At 31.3% G+C, this 22,642-nt stretch overlaps 1 protein-coding gene across 5 annotated transcripts in view; it reads right to left on the bottom strand.

Moving 5' to 3' along the window:
- Nucleotides 1-22,146, bottom strand: part of LOC126744646 (uncharacterized) — a 228,790-nt gene extending 206,644 nt beyond the window's left edge. For 3 of the 5 annotated variants that reach the window (XM_050452145.1, XM_050452146.1, XM_050452147.1), the window contains exon 1: nt 21,915-22,145. The gene's annotated coding sequence lies outside the window, so the exon portion shown is untranslated. Of the gene's footprint in view, nt 1-21,914 lie in introns of all 5 variants that reach the window. The other 2 variants (XM_050452149.1, XM_050452152.1) reach the window with 2 other exon arrangements.
- Between the last annotated feature and the right edge of the window lie 496 nt (nt 22,147-22,642).

The following is a 22,642-nucleotide window of genomic DNA, read 5'->3' as shown; positions in this document are numbered from 1 at the left end:
CGTAATTGAGAAAGTTTTTTTTTGTAGCATAATGCAAACACAAGATACAATAATTTTCCAAACAACAATAACACCATTTCTAGAATAAACCAACCACTAAATATTTACAGACCGAATTACTTCCAGAATCGACTCTATATTCCAAATTTTAATCAAAAAACTTTTAGCCAAAGTACAGAAGATATGTATAATCACTATCTTTATAACAAAAATTATGAAGAACCTTATTCATATCAATATGATCCATATCATAATTAATCTAACAATGGTAAGGATGCTGAACCAACAAATGACGCTATCGTAGGTAATTTTAACCAATCTGCACAAAACGAAAACATACATCCGTATCCGCATAAACATTCCCAAAACAATGATCTCAGATGAACAAATTTTACTAGGGATCCAGGTAACAAAGAGACAATAAAAACGTACTTTTAAATAATACCTCCGTAGATTTACCGTACATACTAATACCCGAAATAAATGCCAAATTTCTAATAGATACGGGGAATATCAAAAGTTTAATCTCAACAGAAATTGCATAAAAGTATTTTAAAAAATTTCTCTTTAAAGAAGACTTTCAAATTCAAACCGCACACATAATCTCCCATCGTAGTAAAGTAATTATTATTCCAACTTTTTAACGTTAAGGAAAGTCATAAATTTTATGTTTTTGATTTTAGTAATAAATATGATTATAGACTCTATGTGTTGATTTACTATGCCTAATAATAAACAAATTAAAACGATATTTGCTAAAATACCCATTATCTATGACTTAAAAAAAATCCAAATTTAAATCAAACATTTTACAAAATATAATTCTAAATAAATATACTTATACTAACAAAAACCCCAGAACAATTATTATAGCACCCTTTAATGTTCAACAACTAAATCTTAATGAATTAAATCTAATCAAAAACCTAGATAATAACAAACCGACACCTGATAATAAATCATATATTATACGAGTTAATACAGGGTGTTTCAGAACTATGGAATCAAACTTCTAGGGGTTGTTGAGTGCAACAGTAGAATCCATTTGAGTATAGGAACCCATGTCCGGAAATGTGTCACCTCGCCACTACGGCCCTAAGATGCGTTTAAATTTAGAAAAAATATTAATTACCTAAATAGGATATGATGCATTTATTTTTACCTTTTGTATATGATACCATCACAACGATTGTTCAAAATGTCTTCCTCCAACCTCAATACACCAATTTATACGCCGCACATGATTTCGGCGGACTACACTAAAAATTTGATCCTCGTTTTGAATGATTTCAAATGCTGCTGTTATTCGTCCAATTAAGTCTAGCTCTGATTCTAACGGAGTTTCGTAGACTAAAGACTTTACATGTCCCCACAAACAAAAATCGAGCGACGTTAAATCGGGTGACCTAGGAGGCCAAGAAACTGCTCCACCTCTGACAATCAAACGGTGCCCAAACCGCTGAGCCAAATACTCGCGTACTTGTACAGCAAAGTGAGCCGGCGCTCCATCATGCTGAAACCACATTTGCTGTCTAACGTTTAGTGGAACATTTTCAAGGAGTTCTTCAAGAACTTCCTCCAAGAAACGCAGATAAATAGGTCATGTTAATCGTTCCGGTAGAAGGTATGGCCCAATTAAATAATCATCAACAATGCCTGCCCATACGTTGACAGACCAATGATTCTGATGTTTTCTTGGAAAAATTGCATAAGGATTTTCTTGTTGTGCAATGAGGTGATCCAGAAGCCATCGACAAAATTGAACTCTAGGATGATAATCGGCTGGAGTAATAACTTGAACTTTCTGGAAGTGGTAAGGATGGAGTTGTTGCTCGTGTAGTACCCGCCAGACAGAAGCGTTACTTGTATTCATATTCTTAGCGACGTCACGTGTGCTATTTGATGGTTCATCGGCAACTCGCTGAAGCATCTCTTCTTTAAATTCGACCGTTCTTATGGTTCGAGCAACACCAGTATCATGCATCTTGGTCTTAAACATGACTATCTCAGCCAGCCGCCGAGGAACCGCAATAAACTTTTTGTATGGATGCTGTCGTTCGGGATAACGTTCATGATACAACCGCGATGCTGCTCGTGCATTGCAGTTTGTTGCTCCATATGCCAAATCCATATCCGCCAATTCTTGATTGGTAAAGGTTTCCATTAGCAATAAGTGTTTAAAAATTGTAAGCTATAAAATTTTTAAACATGACATTGAGAATTAACATTGAGAATTGACATTGATAAGCGTTGATTTTAAACAATTGTTGTTATTGTATCATGTACAAAAGGTAAAAATAAATGCAGCAGATCCTATTTAGGTAATTTATGTTTTTTATAAATTTTAACGCGTCTTAGGGCCGTAGTGACGCATTTCCGGACATGGGTTCCTATATTCAAATGGATTCTTCTGTTGCATTGAACAACCCCCAGAAGTTTGATCCCATAGTTCTGAAACACCCTGTATATTAAAAAACAATTAAAAAAATATTCGTGTCGATTATGGTAACCAATAGGAAAAAAAGTAATTAGAAACTTATTTTATAAATTTCGAGACATCTTTTAGTGTGAACAGATCCCTGTAACTTTTATCAATAAAATACACACAAAATAAATTTTACAAACAAAACACCATTTTTTTCGGATACATATAGTGAATACATAGTTTATAAGTCAGAAGTTAGAAGACAGGGCTCAGTTTCCACATGGTCAAGTCCGATTTGGACTGTTAAAAATATAGATTAGCAAAAAAATAGATTCATCCGGAGAACGAAAATGGAAACTAGTTGTCAGTTATTGAAAACCAAACGAACAATAAATACTTCTTGCCAAACATCATGGATATACTACTATGACAATTCACCCTCTACGTTTCAGCGGATAATGGATAATATATTGCGAGGACTACTAAATGAAGAATATTTAGTCTATCTTGATGACATTGTCATTTTTACTACTTTATTAGAGCATCTAGATAGATTAAGTGGAATTTTCACTAGGCTAAGAAATACAAATTTTAAGGTACAACTCGACAAATCGTAATTTTTGCGAATCTATCGGATAAAAATAAATGTCAATAAAAACCAACCCTTATTTAGTCATCAAATGTTAAAACACGATCTAATAAGAATCTTATTTATTAAGTAATAAATAAAAAACCACATCAAATTGACTCTTAAACACCACACTCTTCGATCAATGAAACCACTAATAACGCAACAAAAATACTTGACGAAATGGTCAATAATAAAACAAATATTACTTTACTAAGATCAAATATAATTTTTTCCCCAAATTAAAATTAAATCAAGAAAACTATAAGTCTTATAAAATCCTAACAGTTCATATACCTCAAACTAATAATGAACCTGGAATAATTGATTTTTTTAAGAGAGTATCATTTTTAAATAAAACATAATGTATATGTTTACATACAGATAATCCATTCATAAAATTTAATAAAGTCTATTTAGACCATTTTGCAGAAAATGGTCCAAAACTTCTAAACTGTACTAAAATACTTAATAACTTATAAAAAAGAAAATTTTCAATTAGGAAAAAACTAAAACAATTGTGAAAGATCAAATCTCGTCACTCGAAACATCCATACAAATATTTGAAAATAATGTTAAGAAGCAAACAAAGAATCAAGTTATTTTACAAGATAAACTAAGTTATTTTATCCACAGAAGTGCATCTATAAATCACGTGTATTTATAAAGTTTACTTTCCCAAATAATTGCACAATTTCAATCAGTATACGATATTTTCGAAAAAATAGAAGCAGCCATAACTTCTGCTAAAATAAATATCTTCCACAACTATACGATAGAGCCGAACGAACTTTTAAAAGAAATCAATCAATTTTTAAAATATTTCACCCACAGTGAATTACAGTTTGTTCCACAAGCTGAAAATTCTATACTTTTTGAAAACACTCTAAAAATTAAGATCTATCATAAGGGTAATAAAATTATATTTATCACTGATATTATACTATTAGTTAAAAAAAACTACATACAACTATTTTCATTTTTACAATTTACGTATAATGAATCAGAACAGTTTTAATAAGATTATTCCAATTTTTAAATATTTAATATTGAATATGCGCAAAATCATTTCATTTTTGAGGAACCTTGTACAGAAATCATTCTGGAGAAATTCATTTGCTATGAAAACAGTCGCATGAAGTCAGATTAGGATTTTTCATGTGAAATTCAACTCCTAAAGTTTTCACGAAAGCTGTCCAATAGTCAAAGATAAGAAATGGATTGGTATAGCGCCTAATTACACAGTGGCTGTCCAGAGATTCAGCAACAGTATCGTGAACAAAGGAACCTACCTTCTGGAACTTAATCCCGAGGGTGAAGTTCAAATTAGAAAACATTTTGCGTTTTTTTATGTATGAGATGTTAAACTGACTCTGTGTTGTAAGTTATACTTATTGAACTTTTGTTTGCAATTTAAATAGCATGTAAAGTATTTCCATTCGCTTCATTTTGTTGTGTTCAATTCTTTTATATATTAACATACTTTTTTACTCTCTTGTAGTTTCTCCTGAAGAAGTCACTAAAATATAGGACGAAATATTGAGAATAAATAAATGATGTTTTATTAGTCACAGACCGCTACCTGATAATAAGTTTGTATTTCTTCAAATAGTACGGTCGATAACCACAATTATTTTATTATATCCATATATGTATATACCATTATCATTATTATTTTTGATAGTGGACATTCGAACTAAACAATTTGCTATAAAGGAATTAAATGAAATAAAAAAGTTGTTCGAAACATATGAATTAAGTCTGAATATAACAAAAACAAACTTCATAGAATTTTTCCATAGGAAAGCCAATAGACCTAATTTTACGAATATTTCAATTGATAATAAAAAATGTATAAGGAATATTAATTAATCAAAGTATGAAATGAGATGTACACCCTGAACATTTGGCCAGTTCGTTAGCAGAATCTATTATAAAATTATAGTATATTGGTTTGGGCTAATTTATACAGGGTGACATTTAAACTTTCTATTAATAAATACGGCATTCTGGCGTAAATAAAATCTCATAAGTTAATACTGTATACGTACTTAATTAAATAATACTTTTCTAATAACACCTACCAATCCTTTAATTTTTTATCGTACAAAAATCTGTTACTACAAATATCTGCCCATTTTTCATGAAACAAAAATTTTAATTATTGTATTCACTTTTCGGGCAGTTAGGTCTTTTTGAAGCTATTAATCACCTTCTCACGATAAACTAAATACGTATTTACGTCAGAACATTTCGTTTTTAACTTTAATTTTTTTAAACTTATAAATAATAATGAATAACTTAATACATATATTTTACGATCGAGAAGAGCGTTTTTAAAAACAACATATCTTAAAAATTTCCACGACTTCATTTCAACATGTACAGAGTCAAGAGGATTCACGCAATCCAAAAATCGTTACTAATAATATTAATATATTAAAAATAAATGTGCTTGCATATTTTCTCTCTAGTTAGGTATATTGTATTCATTAAGTTATTTTGTATTCGCACAAATTTTCTTTTATCCACTTTTTGTAAAATGGGGTACATTTCAGTGAACTTTCTGCATGTTCTTGCTACAATTATGTCACATTGTCCATGAATAACAAATAGATTTATCAAAACTTCATTTAAATTACTATTTCTTTCCAATTCAATTAATTTGTAGGTACCTATTTTAAATAAAAACCCACGTGTATTACTATTATTGATCAACAAAATGTAACTGTCAAACGACAATAGCATAGCATTGTTTGGTCATGACCATTCATGGCCACCTAAAGCAAATATGAAATATCCCTATTTTTACAGAAACTTATTCAAATAGAAAAATATTTCAAAAATCAAACTACTTAGATGATGATGATAACATGATACCTCGTTCGGAAGGGATTCCAATCCTTAAGAATCCAATCCAATCCAATCCTTAGAATATGTTATATTATACAGGGTGTTCCATTTAAAAAAATGCTTTTCACAGTTTTAAAAAATTTTTCACAGTTTTTGTATTTAGCGGTAAAATCACTAATTTTGACCACAGGGTTGGTCATAATTGTTGGTATAATGTAGAACAAATTTTTATAGTGAAGACTAATGTACAGTACTTCCGTAAATTACGCTCATAATTTACACTCATATTTTCTGCGCGTTCCAGTGACATAGTAATAAAAATTTATTTGGAGCTATGTTTTGGTCAAAAGCTAAAAAAAATAATTAATTGCTCGACAGCCACTAAAAAATAGGTATAGAAATATCTTATCTTATCTATATCTATCCAAAAACAATTATAAAGCGATAGCGGATCAGAAAGTAAAATAATATACAGGGTATTCTATTTAAAAAAATAGAAAAAAGTTGCTACTACTTTTTGGTATAAGCAGCAACGCTGCATCGCTAAAAATATTTTAAATAGCTTAGATCACTAGCTAAAACCCATGATGCCAAATATAAAAAAAAATCTTTTTTCCGTTCTCCGTAAACCTCTAAGGTACCATCAACGATCAATCACCCTGTATAGATATATAATTATATATTATGATATATCTATACAGTATATAATAAATTTATACTGATTTATGGATAAGGTGCTGCTAATTTAAAGCCAGAAAGTTATTTTTCTACTTGGCAAATTTTGTTTATTTTGTGAAGAGTAGACTCGAGAGTTTCTACATGATCAGTGTCCTGTATTACTTTCGCAGATGTGCAGTACTTACCAATAGATTTTTTTATTTTTAAAAATATTGATTATCTATTTGCATCTTGTAATTTGTGAGAATTTTCAGGTTCGGGAATTTTTTTTCGTCACAATTTATTTGTATTGCCATGCTCTGTGCAATCTTCCGACTAAAATCCTATCAAGCATATTTGCGACATGTTGAAAAGCCGTGTTTTAAATAAAGCAATAATGTCATATACTGAACTGTATGTAAAAGAAATAGTTACAAATTGAGCAAAACGACATTGACAATTTAATTAGGAACATGCCAAACAAATATCCAGTTATTATTTGTAACAGGAGTGGTCACACACTTTATTAATAAGGAATTTTAATGCCATTTTTCCCTAGAACGTTTAATGTGTGAAAATATATATAGAATAAAAATGAAAATATACTAATCAATTTTAGAGAATCTTGTTAAAAACTACAAAAACTGCGAACATATTTTTATATTGTAAAGATATTCACAACGCGTGAATACTAGTTGTTCTCTGTCATGTCGGAATGACACAAGCACAGAATAAACGATATTATCGATGAGATCGTTTATTCTATGACACAAGTAGGCACACCGCACGATGTCTCTGGAGATGCGTGGAAGGTCAGCGAATCTTCCGGTTTCATAGTCAGCCGAATATATATGGACCGCATCGCCGCTGGGAAGCAGTAGTTCAGTTAAAGTTAGGTTCGGAATATTGGCGCGATATTTAAATCGGACATAAATATTCTTCGACAACTTTATCTGTATCTCAAAAAGGAATTTATGGGGCGTATTAAAAGTTTTGAAGTACCGTTATATTGATCCCCTAAAAACACAAAATTTTTCTAAACTTAATATAACTTATTGGATAAGCTAATTCATTTTCTAGAACGTAAAAAAAAATATATTATTAAAAAAAATTATTTAAGTGTTGTGGTTAGTGTAGTTAGTTTTGAGCAATGCCTTATGTTTTTCCATTATCTTAATCATTATCAATATAAATAAAGTAATATTTAAATGCACATCCTTCCATGATAAGTGTAGCTACCTGATACCTTGGTACGTAAAACAACGCTAGCTAGTGTATAAGTGGGTGCGTGGCACTAGTGCAACCCAGAGTGTTGTGGTACTTGGGATTATTTAGTAGACTGTGTAATTACATCAGTGTGTTGTTTCGTGAGTGTTTGCGAGCACTATCCCATCAACATGATTTCTAATGCTGGACATCAGGTTTTGTTCTATCTGGATTAGAGAACAACTCTTAAACAAGGTCTACTGATGTCTATAATTTTAAGGAGAGTCTTATTGATAATTTTATGGTATGGTGTATAGGTGCTATAAACATGAAATGCCTTTATGTAAACCTATTTTACTTTTATTAAACATTCACAATAACTAGGATAAGATATTTGCTTACAGGCACCTTTTACTTTTTAGGTATGTAGTATCGTATCATCTCAAAAATCTCCAATCCTGACGTAAGCAATACATCTATCATTCTGTCTTCTTACACATTCAAAACATACACCATAAGTTAATTTAAGTACATTTATCGTTTTGATACTGTTTAAAAGTTTACTGTTGTAATACATCCTGACAAGATGTTGATTTATTAAAATCAAACAGAAATAACTGGAACTAATATAATACGCCCTCTCAAGAATTAGACCCTGACACACTTAAAAATCACTTGTGGTTTGCTTTTTTCTTCCAGTGATCATAACATATGCTGTAAAATTGCATGGATTTTCCAAGAACACAAAGGTAATTCATTTTAAAATAATTAACTTAAGAAAAATAATTTTAATAATTGATGAGTAAATAATATCTTTTTGATAAATATTTCTAGTAGTCATAAGTGTTCGTGTTTAGTAATGTAAGTATGTAAATAAATCAGTTGACTATGTTGTAATGTGATCTGTGTAGGTCTAGGCCTGATGATGCTCCGATAGGAGCGAAACACGTGTAGCTTTGAAAAAATTATATGGATTTGATGAGACCGTGACTTTGTGTTCTTACCTTTGTTTTATATTTTAGCATTAAGTATTTACATTCACACCTTAACAAACGGTTAAAACGCTACAATATTATTAATATTGAAACCAGTTGCGCCTTATATCATAGAAATACCTACTACTGTAAACAATTTTAAATAGTAAAAGATTTAATTTAGACGGCTAAACTTTAGGAGCAATCTAAGAGTCATTTAATGATTGTTTAGAATACCAAACCATAAATGTTTTTTTCGGGTAGTAAAAAGAGCTTCGAGTATTAAAAAAACTGCTATAAAACCTCGGCATCGGACTACGTTACTTTAGAAATTATTACAATTCATCACATTTTTTCCTCAACAATATAATGTCATTGGTTGTGTTGCTTAAAGCGCACATCAATCTACAGGATAACGAAAGAATCGACAAATTTGTAGCTTGAAAGACCAGAATTTTAATTAACATTAGCAATCACAACATTTAATTTTCTAGGGTGTCCAGGAAATCTATACAGGATGATTCTCCAACAAAAAAATATTTGAATGTATGTTCTTTCGTCTTACATTCTTACTACTCTCTCGTTAAGTAATACCTGTAGCTGTGATTAAATTGATGAGCTAGAACATCAACGTCAGAGTATATATAGTTTATGATTAGCTTGAAGTAAGACATTACACGAAAAAAAACCTTAATCATTAAAAAATTATTCGAAGAAATACCAAGAGCAATCAGAAAATTCCTCGAAATTAGGAAGCACAAACATATAATTTTATGACTATTAAATATTATTCATATCATTAGGCTTTAGCGCTATTCATTTAACACCTCTGCTCTATGACGCTCGAATCGGGCAGGCGCGACGGTCTGTGGGTCGCCTTGGGCTTCGACTCATTTACGATTTAGAAAGGCGGATAATTTTATATATTGTGAGATGAAAATATCGATGCGGACTTGTTTCATATACGTAGAAGAGTCGATTTTAACGGGAATATATATCCTTCATCTGATTATTATGATGCAGAATTATCACTGGAACGTTACCCGGAAGCTCACACTTTTGTTTAGAAGAATATTGAAGTCGGTAAATATGCATAAAGTTTGTTGTCCGATTGCTGTTCCTAGTCTATAGATGTATTACATTAAGATATTGTTACAATATAATATTAATCTTATTATAGCCATAATTAATAATATCCTGATATTTTAAAGAAAAAGAACGTGAGGACCCTAAAAAGACATTGTGGTAGCCTAACTGTGAGTTTATTTCCAACAATAAGCTCAAAATACGAGAAAAAACAATAAATTATTACTATACGGGTTGGGGGATGGATCATTACGCATAGAGAGGTGCTTAAAGGCGAAATATGACAACCCGCACGCATGCATTTCGTATTGCTACTCGATGGATGCTTTACATTAATCAGTCTTATTACATTATCAATCTTTACATTAATCTTACTCGATGCGTGCTTTACATTAATCAGTGTACAAGCCACATAGAATCGTAATCTCACAATGTTCAACCTCCAATGGCTTAAACCTCCTCTCGCCATTTGGTACTTTCAAAAGATGAGTTTCTGGAGAAAGGGAATTGACATGATAATGACAGTAATTTTTGCTCGCTACTCCTTTAAATTTGACCTACTAAATTCGGGTTTATAAATGACAAGATAGATAACCTTAAGATAATCAGAAGGGTAAGCCCCCTGAATCCTTTCCTAAAATTGGATTTACACCATTTTTGGGATGGAAAATAAAAAGAGCACTGAAAAAATAGGGACTTTTTTTTAGAATCAAAAAACAAATTTTTGATTCTAAATAATCGATTTTTCTCAGGGAATTTGCGTGGGCTATAGCTCTGAAGGGAAGCATTTCAGGAAATATGTTTATAGGAAAAAAAATCTTATTTTGACTCCAACAATACCCTCTTAAAATATGTGCACCGAATTTTGAAACACCCTGTATAGTGTGATAAGGACTTTTTAACCGAGATATAAATATAAATATTTTAGACATTAATTCACTTGCCTCAAAATGTTAACTACTAACTAACAATATCTATTGTTAGTTAACGGTTTTTCTTTAGTCACTGAAGCAAATTCTGATCATGCTACGAAGGTTACTGTAACTAATCGTATATTAATTGACCATGCTATGCAATACATCTATTAAAAATAAACTAAAGTAAAGTGTAGAGGATTATCCATTATTAGACCAGAGAGAACTGTATATTAATTTGCAGCCAAAAATTATTTAACGCAATAATGATATGAAAAGTCATTGAGAGTATTGTTAGCAGAAAAGAGTGATCTAGGTATAACTTGTTTTTCAGTGAGGTATATTCTGATAAAAATATATATTTTTTTATATAAGTGATAGGAATAAAATTAATATTATTCTTACAAACGATTTTCTACTTCAGACCACGATGCCGTGATGGTAAAGATCTTATTAATATGAAAGAATTCATTATTTCATATTGCTTAAATTAGTCTACCAAACCAAATGCCTTATTCTTTGGTATTTTTCACAGGAAGCTTAAAATGGTGAAATTATATCATATCTATAAATCGGGATTGAAGATATCGAAAAATAATTACAAGCTCATCTGTTTTATAAGTGTTTCTTCTTTCCTTTGTTCTTTCATTTAATAAAGGGTTAATTGTTGATAAGCAATTGAATTAGTTATATAGACCATGTAAACAATAAAATATATGAATGTATTATAATACGCTATAAATATCTAGAGATTTATTTTAATCAATTCTGCAAAATATTAAATATATAATGACTAGTGCAGCCTTAACTGGATTTAATAACTTGCCTTCAGTAATAAAAACTGAAGAAATCTGTTCAAATGCTTCTAAAATAAAATATTTAGTATTGAGTTTATTTTCTATTGTAATTTATTTAATTATTTTACCATTGTTATTTAATTAGAATTTTATGTAATTTTGTACTTCTGGAGATACAAGATTCATCGTCAAAATATTAGAGGTAGTGCGTCTCTGGGAAGCGAAGGAGTAGGAGTTCTCTACTTTATTTTTAAAATTTCTTACTTTTTTTTTAAACGCGCTCTTAACAAACTTTTTAAGAAGAGACTATAGAAAATATTTTTATTAAAATTTTTCTTTTTTGTCAAACCATCCAAATCCGGGAATTGCCTCTATATTTTGAAAGTTCCTAAATAAAATTTCAATATTTTTTTATTTTATGCTAAGCATATGAAAAAAAATCCCTGTAAATAGCAGATTATATAAAGCAAAAAAGGAATTGCACAGATTATACGCAGGTGTAATCTAGGTTAAACCATGCTTCACATAAACCTCGATTTTGGTAAAAATATCAGGCACATAGACTGTATAAATAGGAAAGTTGCATCTACGCAAGCAAGAAAAGCAAATTTATAGAAATGTTCAAGGACAATTGCGTATAAAACATGATAAATATATTTATCAATTACTTTAATTATATGTTGCTAACTCATTGATTTACCAAATTACATAATTACATTTACATGAGGTGCAATATAATTGAAGCTTTGTTAAAACGGTAATTAATGTTTAATTATAGATTTGACATATTATAAGCGCCTTCCAGAGGCTTTTATGAGCTTTTGAAGTATAACAAGAATTAAAAATTTGACAAATTTAATTAATAGTTACCCAGAACAGCAGCTTCTAAGTCACATTAACTTTTATGTTTAAGCCAATAAATATTCTTATAAATTCTATTTATCGCTTTTACCAATTCAATTAGTTCAAGGATTTAATCAGTAGGATCATAAAGCTATAGATCATGGATGCACAGACCGCGGCCCGCCGGTCAAATACTGGTGGCCCGCTGACAGCAAAAATAATACTCTCGTATATTCGAAAAATATTGAATTCTATCCCAAAACCAAAATTAGTTCGAAAAGTAATTTGAATCTCGCGCGCGCGCTATTTGAATCTAGCGCCCAAAAATGCTAAGTCAGTAACATCGCTTGCCGCCTTTATGCGAGGGCCATTTAAAATTCGCCCCTCTTAAAGCGTTTAGAAACCTACAGCGGCAATTTAGAGCGTCTAAAATGAGACCAAGAGCTTTTCGCGGCGGACAGCGAAATTGAGCGAAAATAAAACATTTGATGCGAGGTTTACCTATTAGTTAGGTACTTGTCTTTAAGGAAGAACGGTTATATTGTATGATATTTGTATCTACATTTTAAGAGCGTTCTTTATAATGTCATTATCAAAAATAGCTCTGTATTGTTTCGAAAGCAGCTCTTTCATGTCACAAAATATAATCAATTGTAAATCAGGAGTCCACGATGTAAACAACAAGAGACCAAAGCTAGGTAAATTCCACACGCTTTATAAAGCAATTAGGCAGTTTCCTAATAAGTTTTTTGAGTACACTAGGATGAGGATAGATACTTTCGACTACATACAACAGAATATAGAAGATTCCATAAAATCTACCATCAAAGGGCCAAGAATTATTACACCGACGGAAAAACTATTTTTAACATTAAGGTAAGTAAATATGCTTTAATATCTTTAATAAAATTAGCTGTTAAGTTTAGTAATTAAGGTGTCATATAATGACTTTATTAAACTACTGAATTTTTAACAACAAATTAACTAATTTTCTTATAAATTTACAAAATCCGACACAGATCCATATCCGTATGTTAATGTTTCAACCTATTCCAATAGAGCTTGATTAAATTTGCTGCGCAAACGTAACTTTTGAATAGGAAGCAAATTTTCCATCTGCGGCAGCAAGCTCATTAAAAAATGATCATTTGATTTTGGCTCAGTTTGCGAACTGTTATTATTTTTAAATATTTTCAACTCCATAAATTTTTTCCTCAATTTCTTTTTCTCTATTTCTAGGTATTCAGCTCGTATATCATTGGGTGTTTTGCGTTTTCCAGATAAGATTCCAGAGGTTGTTGATGGAGTACGAGACAGTGGCAGAGAACGAGGTTCTTGAGACGAAACCGATGCCCGAATTGAGTCTCTCGATGTCGATGGCTCACCAGACGTTGTTATTGTTGAAGACGATGGTTGAGTCTCACTGAATGTCTGGGAATTGCTGGAATTTTCTTGTTCGGAATTAGATTCGGCAGTGGCAGTAGTATATAGCTCAGAGTTCTCAGTTTCGTTCAAGGATTCCTGAATTAAATGATCGTCTTGAATTTCAAGGTTACGGTCTCCAGTTGTGATTATCATTTCGTCTCGAAGAAAAGACAATAATTTGAAATATTTCCACTTAACTTCAATATTAATGGCAGCATCTCCTGATCGCGGAATTGGAATTTTCTTTAGTTCTTTTCTATATGTATCCTTTAGGCTTTTCCATTTTTTCTTCAAGGCATCAGCTACAAAAAAACTTAATCTTAGTTCGTACTATTATTAATAAATATAATAAGGATTATTCATATATTATTACAATAATTTTTTTTTCAGATTTCTTTCAACTGGACTATCATTCAAATCTTTGAGACATTCCTTTAGATTGGGAAAAAGTACGATAGCAAAAGGCATTTATAAAACGTGTAAAGCCATTTGGACAACACTATGGATAATTCATATGCCACAACCCACTAAAGAACAGTTATTAAAGATATCAGAAGAATTTTTGTTAAAATTGCAGTTTCCTAACTGCATCGGCGCGATTGATGGCAAGCACTTCATATTAAAAAGCCCCTAAAAAGTGGTAGTGAATACTATAATTATAAACATTTTTTTTCTCTGGTACTTCAAGCTGTGGCTGATGCAGATAATAAATTTGTTACTATTGAGGTTGGAGGAAAAGGACGGCAGAATGACGGAGGAACGTTTTTTTTCTCAAAGTTAAATAAATTACTTATGTCTGACAAATTTAATACTCCGCAACCCCAATGCCTTCCGGGTTCAAATATTACATTACCTTTTGTATTAATTGGAGATGAAGCTTATCCATTAAAAAATGTTTTAATGCGACCATATCCATCGACAAATTTAGATGACGAAAAAAGATATTTCAATAAGAGATTATCCAGAGCAAGAGTTACTTATAAAAGTGGCTTGTTTACTACATATTATTATAAGAGATAAAGATGGAAATAAAGATGTTGACTTTCGTATGATAAATGAAGGTAAAAACTCTTCTACTCCTCGGTTATCTAGGCGAAACAATCGGGCAACTTCACAAGCCTTTCAAATACGGGATCAGTTTAAAAACTATTTTCAAACTAATTAAATAATATTGTTATAATATTTTAATAACTAAATAAAAATTTACCTGAGTAGTCCGGAAATAGAAGTTTTATTTCGTCCCACAATCTCTTAACAACATTTTTGAATTTGTGCTGATGATGTGAACTCCAATATGATGAACTCCTGATGTGAAATCCAAATAGCTGGCCTTTCTTGAACAGCATTGATAAATGCTTCTAAATTCATTTTATGTGCGATCAAAACAAAATATTTTGGGTTAAACTAGCGTGGCCAGGTATATACCCAAACGAGTGTTTTTAATAATCGCTCTTCGCTGACGCTGGTAGCTCAAAGCGAATACGCTCACAGCGTATGTTTTGTGGGCTCTACATTATTATATAAAGTTCAAAATAGTAGAGAAATCAACAACTTTGTAGCGCGATGTGAGCAAGCGAGATAGCAATAGTCCCGAATTCCCGATTGCTCGCGTAGGTAAATACACAAAGCTTCCAGAGTCGTATGCGCGGTATAAAAGCCATGCTAACCACAGCGACCGACACTTCGGTTTTAATTTGAGTGAAGTGTCAACAGAAAGAAATAAGCGCGAAAATACAAAGGGAAGTAATAAGTGATTGAGAATAAGTGCAGTTTAATAGTGTTTTGGGCAGGCAATAGCTCTAGTGTAGATTTTAACTCGACTAGCCGGTGTCATATATTTTGATCACAATCAATCCTGTTGCAGTGTTAACCCCTCAAGTGCGGTGTATAATTGAATTGTGAAATCGTAAGTAAAACTCTGTTATTAATAAGTGTTTCTCTACCTATTTAATCGATTTTAATCAAATTTGGGTTTAGTGTTGCCCAAATATTAAAATAAAACAAATAAATTACAATTTTTCTTTTAGAATTTCTCTAACTGTTAAAATATTAAAATCTCTGAGGAATACTATTTTATCAAATATTTTTGATAAATTAAAAAACGATGGGTAATTTAACTAAGTATTGTAATTGTTTTTAGGTGTTGTGTTAATATTCCCAAAATTTGTTGCGATTGCAAAGGAATATAATGTAAAAAGGCCCTATGAAACGCAGTATCCTTCTTTTACCAAGTTTACAGGAGAATTAAGGAAGCAAAAAATGTTGTCTTTGAAACGGGAGCTTATTGGTCCGCAAGCTATGTTTACAAAACCCATTCAAGATTCAGAAATAGCTACAGAAGTTAGTTATGAAATTTCTCGAATGATAGCAAAGCGAAGTCGCCCCTTCAATGATAGCGATTTTGTAAAAGAATGCTTAGAAATTGCCGTTAAGAAAATGTATCCAGAAGCAGCAAAAAAGTTTGAGAAAATTGAACTAATTCGTATGACTATCCAAAGACGAATTATGTCTTTGTCAGGTACTTTGTCGGAACAGTTAATTGAAAAAACTAAGTTCATTGAATTTTTTTCATTAGCACTCGACGAATCCACTGATATTAGTTCCACAGCTCAGCTTCTCATATTCATACGAGGTGTTACTCAAGATTTTGAAGTCTTAGAAGAGTTATTAGGAATGTGTTCATTGAAAGGTCAAAGCAAAGGAGTTGATATACTCAATGTACTTTTGGATGAGTGTTCAAAAACTGACTTGGACTTTAAAATTATCGGGAGTTGCGACTGGCAGTGCTCCTTCGATGATTGGTGTCAGTTCCGGGCTAGTTACTTTGCTGAAAAAGCATCGGCAAGAAAAAACATAGACGCTGAAGACCTCATGTAGTTTCACTGCATTATACACCAAGAGGCCCTCTGTTCTAAAAAAAATTAATTTCAAAATGTCATGAATGTGGTAGTTTCGACTGTAAATTTCATAAAATCACGAGGACTTAATCACAGACAATTCAAACAATTCCTTGATGACATCGAACGCGAATACGTAGTATTATACAGAAGTAAGGTGGCTAAGTCGTGGATTGACATTGGAACGATTTCTAAATTTAATAGAAGAAATTGGAATATTTCTGGCAAAAAAGCAAAGAGATGTCCCGAAACTTAAAAATCCTGATTGGTTGTGTGATTTGGCTTTTTTAGTTGACATTACAAATCATTTGAATGTCTTGAACACACGGCTTCAAGGCTGAAATCAGCTGATATCCCAACTCTACGCTTAGGTATCCTCCTTTTAATACAAGCTGACACTTTTCAGATCACAATTCAATTCTGGGAATTACAATCATTTTCCGAATTATAAGAAAATGGCTGAAAAATTCAACAAAACTGCGATTAATTTCAGTTATGTAGAAAAGCTAGATATTCTGATTCAATCTTTTCAAAACAGATTTTCGGAGTTTAAAAAAGTGAAACCTCTGTTGGACATATTCAGCAATCCTTTCACAATTTCAGTTGCAAATGCGCCAGAGTTAATGCAGTTAGAAATTATTGATATTCAAAACGACCAAGATTTACGCAACAAATTCAACGAAGGAGACTTGCTAAACTTTTACCGCTGCATTAATAAAAATATGTACAAAGAGTTGCGCATAAACGCTCTGAAATATGCCAGCTTATTTGGTTCTACCTATATATGTGAACAAACTTTTTCAATACTAAATAATAATAAAACAAAAAATCGAAACCGCCTTGCAAATGAAAGTTTGGAAGCAGTTTTACGTGTTGCTACAAGTAAATTTGAGCCAAATGTAAAAAAGATTGTAAGCAGTATGCAGTGCCACGCTTCAAATTAAGAAATTCTTTATCAATTTTGATAAATTATTATCAATTCTTTATGGTCTTTATTTACCTTACTGGCGGCCGGCCTGCCATCAGTTCATAATTTGGTGTAGTGGCCTCTAGTCTTAATAAGTCTGTGCAACCATGTCATAGATCATAACGATCATAATATTATCCATATCTCGAATTATTTATATACAGGGTGTTACAAAATTCGGTGCAAATACTTTAAGAGCATAGTGTTGGAGTTAAGATATAACTTTCCTTTTTTTGAATTCCTAGAATGTATCTAAAATGGGGGGCATCAGAGCTAAAGCCCGCTTTCTGAAAAGTTCCTATTTTTAGGTGCTCTTTTTGTTTTCCGTCCCAAAAATGGTGTAAATTCAATTTTATGGGGAGGATCCAGGAAGGCTGACTCTTCTCATGTTTCCAACAAGAAATTTTAAAATCTAGCAACACTATCTAGTTAGCCTTCATGGCTACTAAAACTTTTCGTTTCCTGCATTTTTTCGATACAATTGATCGGTTTCGACAAAATCGCTGGTAAATAAAAGAAAAGCATTATTAAAACCGATTTATCTATCAAATTAGGAAAAAAAATGGGCCGCGACTGCTTAAGTAAGCCCCTTTGAATCCATTTCTAAAATTTGGTTTACTCCATTTTTGGGATGAAAAGCATCTAAAAAAATGGAAGCTTGTAAATTTTCAGGAAATTTGACGCATAATTGTAGTCACTGTACCAAATAATTGATTAAAAAAAACGTCTTATTTTGACCCCAACAATACGTTGTTAAAAGATTTGCACCGAATTTTGTTGCACCCTGTAGATATTAAAATGACTTGAGTTTTTTTATTTAGTAAAGAAAGTCCGTGCGAATGTCAGGTACTGCCAAATAATGTGGTCGGCGATTTTAATTTCTACCTATAAGTAAACATAGATAGAATTATATAATTGTATCATAATTGTAATTGTAAATGTATTTTCATGCGAGTAAGCTCTGCTATTTTGAGGATACATTCCCTAAAAGCCTATGAGAGCCTTATCATTAATTTTAGAGTGATATACCATATGGCCCTTACTATTTTGGTCTTTGAGTATCCAGCAAAGTTAACCGCAAAGGCTTTATTGCGTATTATCATGGGCGGAATATGGTCACTCATTAGAAGAACGTATGTGTATGTGGTACGACCAAATTTTTTACGTGACCAGTATCAGCAGCCTACAGTTCATGAAGGACTTACAGTCTGCGTAATTAATCACACCTCCCAGCGACATATTTTATGTTGGGTTGTCTTTTCGAGAGGCACACCACCGCTATGCGTACAGCTGTCTTCATGGGGCGCTGTAGTGTGGAGTCTTTGTTTCCGTAGTAAAGATTTATCAACTTAAGTCAAGTATCTTAGAATACCGCGACTGTTTAGCTAGTAAAGTTATTATTGCCAATCGCAATGTCTGCTGGAAGGGTGTACCTTATCGGAATATAACTTCACCAATGTGTTCCTCGCGAACTGGGTTGAAAATATTTTTCCTGGGGTTTCTGAAGACTACGTTCACTGTCACGAGTATCTTTTCCTAGATCAATGAGAATGTGGCAGTGGTCTGATATTGAGACCTCTAGAGACAACTTACATGACTTAACAAGTAAACAGTTAAACAGTACTGCTACGGATTGTTGATTGATTATTTAAACAATAGGAACATACCTTGTTTTATAACTTCGAGGTATTTATAACTCGAAATATAAAATTCTCAAACTCTAATATTACGAATATTTTTATTTTAAGTTCCGCAAATCCGTACATATTTAAAATTATTTAAAAAATGTTATTAGGTTTTAGTGTTTAAACTGCAAATTTAAATAAAAAATAATTTAGTAAACATATTTAGATCTTACGATTTAGTTACATTTTAGGAAATTCGACAAGAAACACGATATTTTAAAAGTTAGCTTAATAATGAAATATTTTCTATAAAATCGTCGCCTTAAAATTAGTTGAAAATTTTGAACATAAAATATGTACCGACGTTAACGTTGTGCTTTGGTTAAATTTTTTTAATAATTAAAATTTTAAAGCAAAAAATTATAAATGGGAGATTTTTTGTCGTGTTTGTGAATTATTTTGTCGTACGCATTCGGGAAACACTTATGTTTCATTTAAAATTCTTTCAGTACGGAATTGAAAACCGAAATATTGTATTTTCCATGTAATGCAAAAGAAGATTCATCTAAAAATAAAATATTTCATAAAATAAAATTATTTTTATTTGCTTTTCCATCATGGTTTCACAAAATTTCATTCTTTGCTACTGGTTTTCAGAAACTATCTCCAGAGTTTTGGAATCTTTGAAACATTTCTATTTATGTTTTTTCTAATTACTGGTAACAGTATTATGATCTATACCCAGTCCCGCTCTGTTGCTTCTACTTGATCCTGTTTAATATACTTCTAGGGCACTACAAACCGTTTTTACTCCTGGAACCTGTCGATAGAAGATTTTTGCATTTTAGTGTGGAACTTATGACAATCTTGAAGACAAAAAAAAGTGTCAAAATTTAAAATTGTTTCTTGGCAAGGAACCGGTTTTTTTCAAATGTTGAAATTGATTAACTCAAAAATTGAAAACAAATTACTACATTGTATTGCCGAATTTGCTCCATAGAACTTTTAGTAATTTGAACTCTTTCAGAAGGAGTATAAACAGTTGAGACAAAATAATAGCGCTTTAAAATTCAATAGTGCAGCGTACAGTCAGAAGCAAAACGAGGCAAGCCAATATTATTATTATTCAAAAATAAAAACAAAAACAGCTTGTAAAAATTAAAACAGTAAATACCTATTAGACTACTGAAGGCGGCCGCTCATCGACAAAAGGAAGCGGTGCTGTCATTATTTTGAATAATGAGTCATTTTAATTCTCCAACCTGTATATTCTTGACCTGATAGACAGGAAAATTCTTTAAATGCACATAATTAATAAATAAACCTACTAATTTTTAAACGTTTAAAAAAAACACGAATGCCTATGTGTAGATACCTACATGTACCTACGCTTGTAGGCACTAATGACATACAATTTTAATGCTGAGATATTTTGCAATTTAGCTATTTAATCAAATAACGAAACCCCACTTTTCTACGAATTAATATTCCGGAATATTATTTCGAAATAATATATCGGAATATAGGATTTAACTTGCAAGGATTTATTGTCAATACAGCGGAATTTTACAAGAATATATTCGTATAGAAATTTGAATTTCAATACTGCCACAATACAAGAGTAGGTTTAACTATCGTTACGGTATTAACCCTGGATATGTTACCAGGCTTAGCAATTTTTCAAGAGCTCCAATTTGCCTGCATGATTCAATTCTACCATCAAGTTAGACCAATCAAAAGACATGAAAACCTTTAAAAAATAGAAAGAAAGAAAGAAAATGTGCTATATTACAAAAGACAAAACGAAATCTTGTGTACAAGCATCCTAAAAACTAAAAAATTCCAAATGCACTTTAAATTTCAAATTTCAAACAAACATAATATATAACAAAAAAAAGGTTAAGGGTTTGACAAATAACAAAAGATATGTTATGAATAAAGATTTTTAAGACTGTGAAAAATTATAGATTCTTGCTCCTAATACCTTTGTTCTTAATCCTAGGGATCACATTTCAAAGAGTTATCTGAAACTTAAAGTTTATGCACCATAAAATATATGCTTAACCATTAAAAAACTTTAATATAAAAAATTAACTAGAAAGTTGCAAACAGATTACATTGTGAAGCAGCTAATTTCCTAAAACCCAAAATACATAAAAAAAAATAAAAAAATTGCAGAGCGCCTAGATCAAAATTTTAACAAGTATTTAAAATGATTTCAATTTTTATAAAAACATAATAATTGCAAAAACTTTTGTTCGACATTTTCTTAGTTAATGGTTAATCAATATAATTTTTTAGACAAACTCCATTCTTAGATAAATGTAGCAAAACTCAACTACAAAGAGTGAAATTTAACATAAAGTCAAAGAAAAAAAATTAGATATGAAACTAATTATAATCATTTTTGCCTTCCTTCTTTCCTTCTTTTAAAATTTATTAGGCAATGTATATACATATAAACATTACTGTAGTTTAAACAGATATTTATAAATATTTGCCATAACTAATTCTTTCGCAGAAAAATTATTCAATTTTTTTCAATAGAATAACAGAAAAATATAATTATATGGTAAATATTTGCTTTAAATTATTCACTTGACTAATTGAATCTTACCTTTATCGCTAAGCTGCCAACTAGCAAACCAAAGTATAATCAATCATTGAACAAGCAAAAAAACAAACCCGCGCGCGGATATAGCTGTTATAATGCGATGTAAAAGGACATGAAAAATGTCGAAAATCGCCAAAGATCGCGTCGTCGCCAATATCGCTGCTGTTCGGTAACCTAACAATAAACCGCGACTTTACATCAGGTGACGTTCGGCAGAAGACTGATCTGCTGATCTAGTGGAAATGGAAATGGCTAAGTGCAAAGGCGGCTAGCTATATGGCGGCTGTCGCGGCCTACTTATTTTTAAGATGTTGATTATTGTTGTTCTTCTTATACGTTTATGATTTTCGCGAAAACTGCGTCGCGGCAGGTTGATTCCGTTTGAACATTTATATGAACTATTGCAATAACCTCTGAAAAATATAGTAATATTAATTAAAAAACGTGGTTCGCAGTAACTAAAAGATAAATTTTTTCTTTGCAACAGACCAAAAAACCACAGACTGATGCGAATTTTATTATCTTCCTTTTCTCATCTGACTGTCAACTTTAAATTGCATAAGGTGATGCCAAGTTAACTTAATTTCAAATTTTTAAACTTAATTTGTAACAAGACTTTCGTTTTCATCTTTATTAGTTCATCCACAGCAAAACATCAATCCTTAAATATTTTAATTGTAGAACCTTGGTTGCAAGAGCCTCTCTTAAAAAGTGGTTAAAACATAACCTGT

The sequence above is a fragment of the Anthonomus grandis genome, chromosome 14 (genome assembly GCF_022605725.1).
Source record: "Anthonomus grandis grandis chromosome 14, icAntGran1.3, whole genome shotgun sequence".
NCBI classification, from domain to species: Eukaryota; Metazoa; Arthropoda; class Insecta; order Coleoptera; family Curculionidae; genus Anthonomus; species Anthonomus grandis.
Note: the sequence above shows the minus strand (reverse complement) of the source record. Positions and strands in the feature narration are given on the sequence as shown.